The sequence below is a fragment of the Sipha flava genome, unplaced genomic scaffold (assembly GCF_003268045.1).
Source record: "Sipha flava isolate LNK unplaced genomic scaffold, YSA_version1 175_pilon_pilon, whole genome shotgun sequence".
Classification (NCBI taxonomy): Eukaryota; Metazoa; Arthropoda; class Insecta; order Hemiptera; family Aphididae; genus Sipha; species Sipha flava.
In genome coordinates, this window is record NW_020272033.1 from 450,238 (window position 1) to 461,121 (window position 10,884).

Sequence of the window (10,884 nt, forward strand, 5' to 3'; positions counted from 1 at the left end):
CTTTCGTTCGTTATATCGCGATCGTCTCGAAACGCCGAATCGATCAAATTGAAACAATAGGATTTTTCATATTATTCTTTGCGAATAATGGAACAAAGACGCCCATAGAATAAAACTTCCTTTCGAATTAGACTTTAAGAATAGCATGATAATTACTTTTACTTTTATAAAACACTTAATATGTGTTTACACATTATGTTTTTTTTTTGTTTTTATATTTATTTAACTTAAAATTTTTCAGCAAATTATTATTCATATTCATAAAAGTTTGTAACATTTAATATACTACAGCGTATGCCATTCGTGTAGTTTATAATATGATACTAATATTTACAAAGCAATTAAAGATTTTAGTTGTTTGATACGTAATACAGTGAAGGAAATAAATATAGATAATGATAAGTTTAGTGAGGTTTGTGGACAATAGATTTGATTTGTTTAATTTTTTAAAGTTATAAGTTAAAATTCGAACCCATTGTGTGTATTATATTGACGATAAACTCAATGTACACAGAATCAATAATAACTGAGCCACCTTAAACTTTGTAATTATGCTAGTACAAGGATCGAGATTTAAAAATCAAATACCGGAAGGATGTGACAAAAAAATTAGAGCCACTATATGATAAGTCACTTTGATGGTACGCGTACATGTGAATACGTAAAGAGAATTGCGTTTCGGTACACGTAGTATTTTCATCAACGTCCGTACGATACGCGCCCGTGTAAAACGTGCCTTAGACAGTATTCACGGTTACATTGTTACCAGGTTATTATAGACGCTCGTTAAATACCAAGTTCAACTTAATAGTTCACCATTGGTACCTTTGTACGTAGTGGAATCCGTAAGACAGCAAGATGCTAAGAATGCGGTCACGGCATGTATTTTTGATTTAATCGTTTTCTATTATCATATTATGACATCTTTAACACACGCGGACAACAATAGCGTATGAACAATATGTATGGAATTGATGCTGTATAATAATCCTATGAGCCAAGAAGAAAAAAAAAAGAAAAATGATTACCTTAGTTTTGTTGTGTTTTGGGATATGTGTGTGTATGTGTGTGTGTGTTTGTACATAGCACAGCCGGTGCTTAAACGTATTACGACTACCGAATTCGTGAATGTCAAATATTATGATACATACGTTCCTATTATTTTCTTTCGTTTGTCTACCGAGAATGATTAATTATTCCGTATATTATCATGACGACGTAGTAATTTTTTAAATTATAAATCGATCGTTATATTGTACACATAACTACCGCCCGACAAATATTAACGATCGGATTCCACAGAGGAATTGATTAGTTTCCATTCTTATATATTTATTTTTTACGTTACTTCACTCCAACAGTCCAATCGTTAGTATATATGGCGCCGAGATAGTGTTATTTCGCAACAACTCATTTTCGTGCAAGGTTCAATGGCGCCAAACTATATTTCAAGAAGAATGGCGGTATAATATTTTTGAAACCACCACTCTTTTATATTATGAACTTATGCCTGTGAACTTACCGTAAAATACAGAATACCATATAATTTTACGCCACTGATGCAAATGATAAACATATAAAAAAGATCACATAATTCATGGACACCCACCTCTTCAAACAACAGGATCGGCGCCACTGCCAATGTTAATAGGACGTAGGACACGCTCCTTTTTATTTAGTATATATCTTTAATCCTTCTATTTAATTTTTTAAATTAATACATCCCTTTACATGTTTATAATTTAAAATGTATTATACGTGCATTTTGGAGTTCTTTGAAAACATAATTTTGAATAGATTTAACTAGGAAATAACATATTTATCGCACTGAAGTGCAACAAGTTTCTGTAAGGTAAAACTCAATACCCATTACTATTATTTGGTTCTAGTACCACGACGACAATCAATATCTGCCTATTATTACAATATAGAAAAAAGCAATAATAATAGTTAAAACGTGTATCGTAGGTATGCCTGTATTTGTGCTCGCATATGTCGTGATATGTGTTTAGCAACTGCTAATGGTTTACAAATTGTATTCGACTTGTTTCCAGATTGCTATCGAAGGTAAAGAAAAAAAATCATCGCCTCTAGAGATTCTCCGTAGTATACGTTACTCACGCCGTGATATTGATGGCGTATTACTCATGTTCAATATACTCATGTGCATTCAATCGAATCGTATCTCTTTTAAAGTATAGATTTGTGCATGCGTGTACATGTATGTGATATTCTTATATTGTATAATTAAATATTGTTGTACTTCTGTCAACGTAAAAATTCGTCGAAGGTTCGATTTGGTTTTGCGCTACGCAACATACGACGTGTGTAACTTCAAAGGTCTTACGTGCCCGCGCGCATTTCGAACCTTGTGTACGTCATGGATATGCACTTCTCATGTGTTCATTTATATTATATACGTATCCGTACTCTTAGATCTTTACATATCAACGTATAAATAAACGTATAAATAACGCACAAATAAATGAAAAACAAATAATAATTAATCGCTACGATTTATCATCGTGAAATATTTAATACATACACATAGTAATCTAATATACGTGTATGTGTATTACCGTTGATTTTATATACTAGTGTTTAAAATCAATGGTATTATGTTCGATGAAAATCGGTATTCTATGATTAAAAGAAAATTAGTGTTAGAATTTCCGGTACTCAATTTTTGTGTCTACCGATGCGATTTGCAATTGTTGTTTATACATCATATATTTCTCGCTATGAAAAGTTTTTTATTTCCCCATCATTCTTAATATCTATGATTTAAAAGATCTAATCAATCGATTGCGGTGTCAATGTCATATTACCCCCCACGTAATCCCCGATCGTCAACTGATCGTTGTGGATATCGAACCGTGAAAACGGAAAATCTCTCCTAACGATGAACTGCGAAATACATGTTAGCAGTTAATTTAAAAATTCAAACGTTTTGATAACAATAAATTAAAACAGCATATCGTTCCTTTTCAACTCTATAATACATCGGTATATGATTTCGATAAAACCAGTTTGAAAAAAATGTAATGCTCTTCAAGTATTGGTTCTTTATTAAGTAATCGTACGGTTGCGACGTTATTGTAGTTAGTTCCGTGTTACCGATATCGAGTGCTTGGATGTTACCGTTACCTTCTCATCAATATAGTTTTTTTTTTTTTTTTATTAAAACTATTAGCCAATTTTTAGTCGAAAAATTATGTTTTTATCAATAACATCTACAGCTCACGTTGTATCTATTCCATACGGTATGCGTTTTCTGGAGTAAAAAAAAAACATAAACAATTATGAAAAACATCGACGCCGCGCTTTACGCTTCCTGTGCGATAACCATTCTTGACGTGCGGCCAGATGGAATTCGTATTTCGTATACAGTGGCGGACCACTTTCGCCCGCCCATCACGTTTGTCCTGAAGCTTTCGGGTTAGCCTTGAATGATTATATCACGGGGAAAGAAAAAAAAGAGAACAACGAAGATACCTGCACTGCCTCTCCCCCCCGGGGTAAAACGTGTGTGTGTGTGTGTGTGTGTGTGTATCATTTTTAAAGAATATGTATTATAATAATATAATGTGTACGATAATAATATTCAGAGGAGAGAACTTGAAGTACAACCGGGAGAAAAAAAAAACCGCACGCACACGTATGCCTTTTGCCCGTTGCTTACCCGTACACGTACACTCGTAAATACAATACGGTGTACACGAGCGCGGAACAACGTACGGAACAAATAACCCGCGGAGGTGTCCGACCCGCGGATTTCCCATTGTTGCTCGTTGCCGCCGCGTCGCTGCCGTTGGGCGACTCGCGCGCGACCGTTTAGACAACATTTAAGATCGTAATCCGAGTTAAATACGTCCGCGAGCTACGCTCCCATCGCACCGGTGCGTACCTGGTGCAGCAGCAGCGGCCGACACAGCAGCGTGGCCGTGTGATATCGGCCGACCGCATCGGTCGCGTGTGGGCTTCCGTGGGAGCTCTGTGCGCGCGCTCGTTCCTAAAAAAAATGATACGTTAATACGCTCGCGGAGCATTGGCGTCGTTACTTTTGTTCCAGTAAACCTATTTCCAGACATCGTTCCGAGGCGCAGCTTGTGCGTTTTTACGTTGCAACCGAAACGTTGTGCCACGTCCGTCATTCGTGCTCGAAAATCAGTACGACGAAGTCGATGAAATCGATTAACATCGTCAACGAAGACGATGAATTCGAATCGGCGTACAAGTAACACTTAATTAATATTGTGTGTATGTGATTGTTTGGTTCAAAATTTCATTGTTGGACATTGCGTGAATTACGCGTTCTCTTACTGTTTTCGTTTGCTCGCCGCGTGTGTTCAACGGTTTAATATTTTTCGAGTGAATCATCCGAATCGTCCATCGTAAAGAGGCAATCTTGTCGAATTAACAAAAAAAAAAACTCGATTTGTACGCACGCTTGTACGTACAAGAACTCGAGTTTTGTCTGGTGCCGTGTATATTATAATGGGTACATTGAAACACTATGTCAAATTCTTTAAACGTGTTGCCGCCGTGCGCCTCTGCACGTTGATGGCAAGACCGATATTATTCGACGACTGCAGCAGTACGCGTGCAAACTGCTATTATTATTATATCCCTAAAGTTTTTTGTTTTAATACTTTTTTATCTCGCATCGATGTAATGTTGGTAACCTATCATCATCTTTAGATGCGAGGCAGGTGAAAATTCGTCGTGGGTTGATATCGTTTTAACGACGTTTTCTGCCGTGGTTAGAAGAGCCACAAATTATTTTCCAAATTTAGTAATTATTTCTTTTATTAATATCCATATTATTTTTGTCTTAAAACGGTAAACGATGATTGACAAAAATGATGTTTATAAAAAGATGAAAAGTTATAATTGCAAATCAGAATATCCAAAAAATGTATAACCATGTTTGGCTTTATAAGACCCAAATTTAATTAATAAACTTTGTTTAATATAAATTAAATTCTCACAAATAATCCCAAATAATTAAATCTGAATAAATATTGATCATTTTCATGCGAAAACGCACAGTAAATTGTTGACCAAAAGAAAAGCTAAAATAAGTATTTAAATATAAAAAAAATTCTCAATAAATAAACATTTGTATATACTTGTGGAATACTTACGATATAATCTTTTTATTTTTAATCTTTTTAATCCACACGATTTACGGTAAAACATAATAGAGTATTTATTTATTTTTTTTGTACAATGATGCGCATATTTTATCGATTAACACAAAATTAGAAATTTGATTTTTAAATATATCATTCCAAACGAAATGCTAAGGTGTTATTCAAATTTAAACTGCACTCGATTGACTGACCAACACAAAGTGTATGCGCAGTACGAATTAAAAACATGTCTCTGTTGACTAGAATATTGTTGTCTTTTTGTCGTGCAATACCGTTGCGGAGGAAAAGAAACAAAAAAAAAAAAATAAAATAAAAATAAAAAAACAGAGAGAGAGTGAAGCGTACGTATTTATTACATGATCTTTGTGGCGTGCGCGAGCTCGTCGCCTGCGTACCGGTCGGACAGTCAATTGTCGCGTTTTCCTCTACAGCACACACTTAATAATTTTATATTATATTTTTCTATACGTGCCCGCGCAGCACGTGTTTTAGCCCCGTTTTCTTCCCGTACGTCCAGCAACAGCAGCCCATTGTCGGCGACCACTTTATAACGTCAAACCGGTATACACACGTCGTTCGGTATATCTATCTGCGACGACCGCGAGTACGTTGTATACCTATGCGTACGCTTATATTGTACCTATACGTAAACATAGCGCGCGTGTTATACGCGATGTTATGTGTGCTCGCGCACCAACAAGGTGAACGACCGACCCGTGATGGTGCGGTGGTATAGGCTGATCGTTCGGGGGAAAAAAAAGTAAAATAAATAAAAAAACAAATCAAAAGCGTTTAGAAAACGAAATTCTCCAAGATATCTTATCGAGTGATTCCTCTTATTCCCGAGGGAAATCGCTGCATAGTGAGCGTGTATAGTGTCGAATATGAGACGGCGGGTGGGCTGCGCTGTCACCGCTACAGAAAAAAAAACCCACCAAAACCGTTCCGCATGTAATATTATATTTATATTTAACCCCCCAAGTCCGTTTCACTAGAAAGACAACGATAAAACAGTGAGTGAACGATTCGTTATTGAAAAAAAATAGCTAACAACAAAATTAATTTTTAAACGATTATAATATGTCATATTTTGTCGTGCTATGTAATAATCTTCACGATTCTATCGCATTCTTCAAGTTTTTCGTCCTCTAGTAACAAAATTTTATAAATAGATATATGTGTATTAATATGTGTAATATGTATACGATTTTGTATAATTTCGAATTGCAATAGTATAGAAACTCTTGTTATGATTAATTTACAATAAAATAATAAAAAATTAAAATTATTAAGTGGTTGATACTCCTAAATTGATATATGAACGAAAAAAAAAATGTATACTTATCTATATATAAATAAATAAATAAGTGGTTAGTTTGGAGTATTATTATTATTTTCATATATGACTGTTATTTATTATAAATAGTTTATAATACTCCAGTTACATAATATATTTGTTTATTTATTTATACATTGATTAATTTATCTTTTTAGTTGTAAATCGAACTGTGTCGGGTGTGAAATTATGACAGTATGTTTTCCGTGCATGATTTAAATAAGCATAGATATTATTATTTATTATATATTATATAGTGATTCCTATAGTGCAGTGCTACTTTAGAAAAACAAACAGATAAGAAAAAAAATTAATAAATTTCTCTACGGGTAATTAAAAATAAAATAATTATTTTGGAAATTTGGATTAATCGTATGTGATAAATATTACTGAAAGTTATAAATACAAGACAGTGTATTCTTGTAAGTCAAGAGAGATCCGTAACAGACAAATGTGAACGGCTTGCATATATTTTAACGCACCATATTTTTTTTTTCATTAAAAAACTAATTTAAAATATAATGAATTTTGCTCAACTCAAGACATTTGTGCGCACATGACAAGATAATTAATTTCAATATTTTTGTACAATTTTACTTTGTGTTTTCTCATTTGTTGTGGTCTGTTTTGCCGATTTATCTATTCATTCTTGTATACTCGTATATGCAATAAAGCATATTATTTTTAAAAAGCTCAATTTACGCGTTACAATGCTGTATAGTATAATTAACCGAATAGTTCACCGTGATTCAATTACAAATCGATATTTACGTATCTTATTTTATTTAGTTCAGGATTATTTAGTTTAAAGCTCTTGAGGGAAAGGGTAGGTAAATCAACGTTCATTTTTTCTCACATAAAAAAAATGATATTCAAATAAACTTGTACCAAGAATTTTTCTTTACATTAACGTCAATGATTGCAAATTATGTCAGCCGTAAGAAAGAAAATTGAATTGAATATTACATCGAAGTCAGTTTCAAACTATAGCGAGCGGTGTGCGTTGAACGAAAGTTAATAAGAACAAACATAAATAGAAGGAGTGTGGGGAATAGTCTTTATGGTGAGGAAAAGAGAAATAGAGGGAGAGAGAAATGGAAAAACAGAAGAGAAAAATTCTTAATTGCGTCATGTAGCGATAGAGAGCAAAAACAATCCACGACCGTTAGAAAAATCAATGCCTTTTTTTTGTTATTTTTTTTTTTTTTTTATATAAATACTCGCGATATTAATAATAATGATTACTTTCGTCTTTGACTTTCAGAAGTCTGAACGTGACATGTAAATAAATAAGATTTCCTGCAGTCGTTGGTGCGGAGGGAGACGTAATTTCACTTGTATTTTTGCATCAAGTAATAATAATAATAGTAATAATAATAATAATAATAAAAAAATCTGGTAATAATGACACAAAGGCGGAAATGTTTAAAGCAGCCGTGTATGGCGCGTGCGTCAAATGTCAAGGGACAATCAACAATCAAGCTACACGCACACAGGTTATGGTACATATATAAGTATATATGTATTATAATAATAATTTAGGGGTTTGCTGCTGCTGCTGCTGCTGCCGTGTACGTCGGAGTACTACTGCCACTGTATGTACATAGCCTTTATCGGTTCCATGCGTTCTTTGCAACATATTATTACATTGACTTTTTTCTTTTTTTTTATTTGTTATCAAAGTAGAAATATAATAATAATCAACACGCCCATTTTTCGAAATGTGTCCAAACCAAACTAGTTCCTGGACATTGTCCGGGCGCGCACCGGTCATAATTTCAGACCACGTATCCGTGTAAGTATGTGTGAGTGGGCAACCAGTATTTTGAGCTTATTTGTCATCCATTCTAGTTTGCATGTAAAACACGAGTACTCAAATCATTCATGTTGGTTCTTTTAATTTTTTTATCTTTAATTAGTTTCGTATTGCGGGTATCTTTAACTATGGTTTGAGAATGATGTCTCAAGTATATGCACTAACAAATGTTTAGATTTACTTTAAAATATTGTATAAATTTAAAGATGTAGGTATATGATATACAGAAATTTCGGGTTGAAACATCGTATTATCAAAACCTGGTTGTTTGTCATCTCATGGTTCTGTGTTGGTTCCGTTGCAGATATTTTTTTTATAAACTGCGTGAAATTGATTCGTGTTCAAAATATACCTACTTATAGTGTTATTGCTTTATGCTGAACTGATGATAATGATAGAAAGAGATGATAATTGCAATTAAAATTGTGTCAAGTCATTGTATTGACGTATGTATCCAATTATGGTTTCGATGACGACAATGGTCACTAGTCGTACTGAAAATTTATTGAGATACCATAATTATCATTGTGCATTAGTACATTAGTACATAATATGTATAATATATTATATATCACAGTCAAAGCCCTGTGGTTGGACGATTATACAAGTTAGACTGATTAAACCATACGTATTATATCCTTTAAACTCTATAAAACGTGTGTATATATAAATTATCGAAAAAAGCATAAATTTGTTTACTTTATAATGTAATTTAAAAATATAAAATTATTAGTAAAAATAACAAAAATAAAAGTTATAATATTAGTATCCAACGTAAAAGTAGTTAACATTTTAGTTTTCAGCATTTATTATTAGTATTTATCTATATTTTTCTGATTAAATGTATACGCATACTATTGTGTGTAATATAAAACCGTAAAAATGAAAACAATATATGACAAATCAGATGCAAGTATATATTCATAGTGATTAATTTGTCAAACTTAAGATTTTTTATCATTCAAGCCCTAAAAGTACTCTATGCATTACGAATAGGATGATCGAACAAATTTATCTCGCACGAGTCACACGAAGAGAGTTACTATTCATTATTATACCTAATATTATAATACTTTATTGGCGTTATTTCTCTAATGGCAATAGTATTACGGATGGTACCTATTCACTAAGTATTATTCCACTCATAATATAATCACTGGAATATTACTCGTCGACCGAAGTGGAATGTAATATATTATTGTTGCAAGTATGGGTAGGTACAATAAATACTATGTGGGAAAAACAGACGGATTGCATTCGACGCTCGATTTACAAATGACGCGGTCGCGGAGAACATTGTTTTGGTCGCCGTTGATGTGAAAATAATTGAAAAAAAAATATAGGTAATATGTAAAATAAAAAACTGGTAGAAAAGGCATGATTGTGCATTTTTTTTTTTTTTACTTTGCTCCCCTTCGTAGCGATAGTGTATTGCTAATAACACAGTCATAACTTCATACAGATATATATATTATACAGATCCACGGTAAGGTCGGTAACAAAACCAAGGAGATCGGTAGTTAAACACTAATAGAGCATATATTTCTCTCTTTCTCCCCCTTTTTTACTCATATAACTACACGGTTTGTTATTATTATTATAACTATACCGATGATGATGACGATGATGATGATTATAAATGCATAGTGGTGGAAGGGAAGATAGTGTGCCAAGCATCACGTGCAAACACGTAGTGCCTGACAGACAAGGAGTGCTGGCTGGTGGTGGAGTAGTGGTGGTGAAAAAGGGTTTCTTCATCATTCATTATTGTGTAAACTATGCGGTGGTGGTTCGTAACGCCATAGACACATGTTATGGTATAATATGGGATGCGCGGACAATGCAGAATGGATAAAAAATGCATGGTGAAAACCTATTGACGGAAAAAGAAAAAGTATAAAAAAATACATAAAATAATAATGAAAAACCACGCCGCAGCACCCGGTTAATGGGAAAACTCTTCCTCCGCGCCACGCTATTGCGCCGTTGCCAGACAAAAGCCACTCGAAATTTGTTTTGTTAAAGCTCGGTTTATTTTTCGAGTTGTGCCTCCACGGAAAATAATAATAATAATTAAAAATTGTTGTCGGCCACTTAAGAATGCGTATATAACGTCGCTGCTGCTGTTGCGTCGTCGAGAAAAGAAAAGAAAAAAAGTCGTTTAGAACAAGGGTTATACATAATATACTTCATAATAACATATTGTTTTGTTATGTTTTTTAATTGTAATCGTGGTAACGATGAATATGCAGTCATTATTTTATAATGTACGCGGCTAGTACATCGTATACAGCACACAAAACTATTCTGCTTATAAACCTTGCATACGTAAAAATAAATTTTCAACTCTTATAAAAGTTTTTTTTTATTATTGTTTGGAATAAGAATAGGAATATATATATATATATATATATATATGTTACCAGCAATATGGATAATCCGGTATTTTGCAAAATTCCTAGGCATTATACAAAACACCAAAAATCACTCGGAAATATATATAATACGAGCTTTACTTAGGTATTATGTATAATGCTAATTGTGGAGTAGGCAATATGAAGAAAACTAACAAAATT

At 33.3% G+C, this 10,884-nt stretch overlaps 1 protein-coding gene across 1 annotated transcript in view; it reads left to right on the forward strand.

Moving 5' to 3' along the window:
* Positions 1-7,767: 7,767 nt before the first annotated feature.
* LOC112680253 (alpha-protein kinase 1-like) overlaps positions 7,768-10,884 on the forward strand; it is a 123,170-nt gene continuing 120,053 nt past the window's right edge. The window contains exon 1 of the mRNA XM_025550289.1: positions 7,768-7,844. The gene's annotated coding sequence lies outside the window, so the exon portion shown is untranslated. The remainder of the gene's footprint in view (positions 7,845-10,884) is intronic.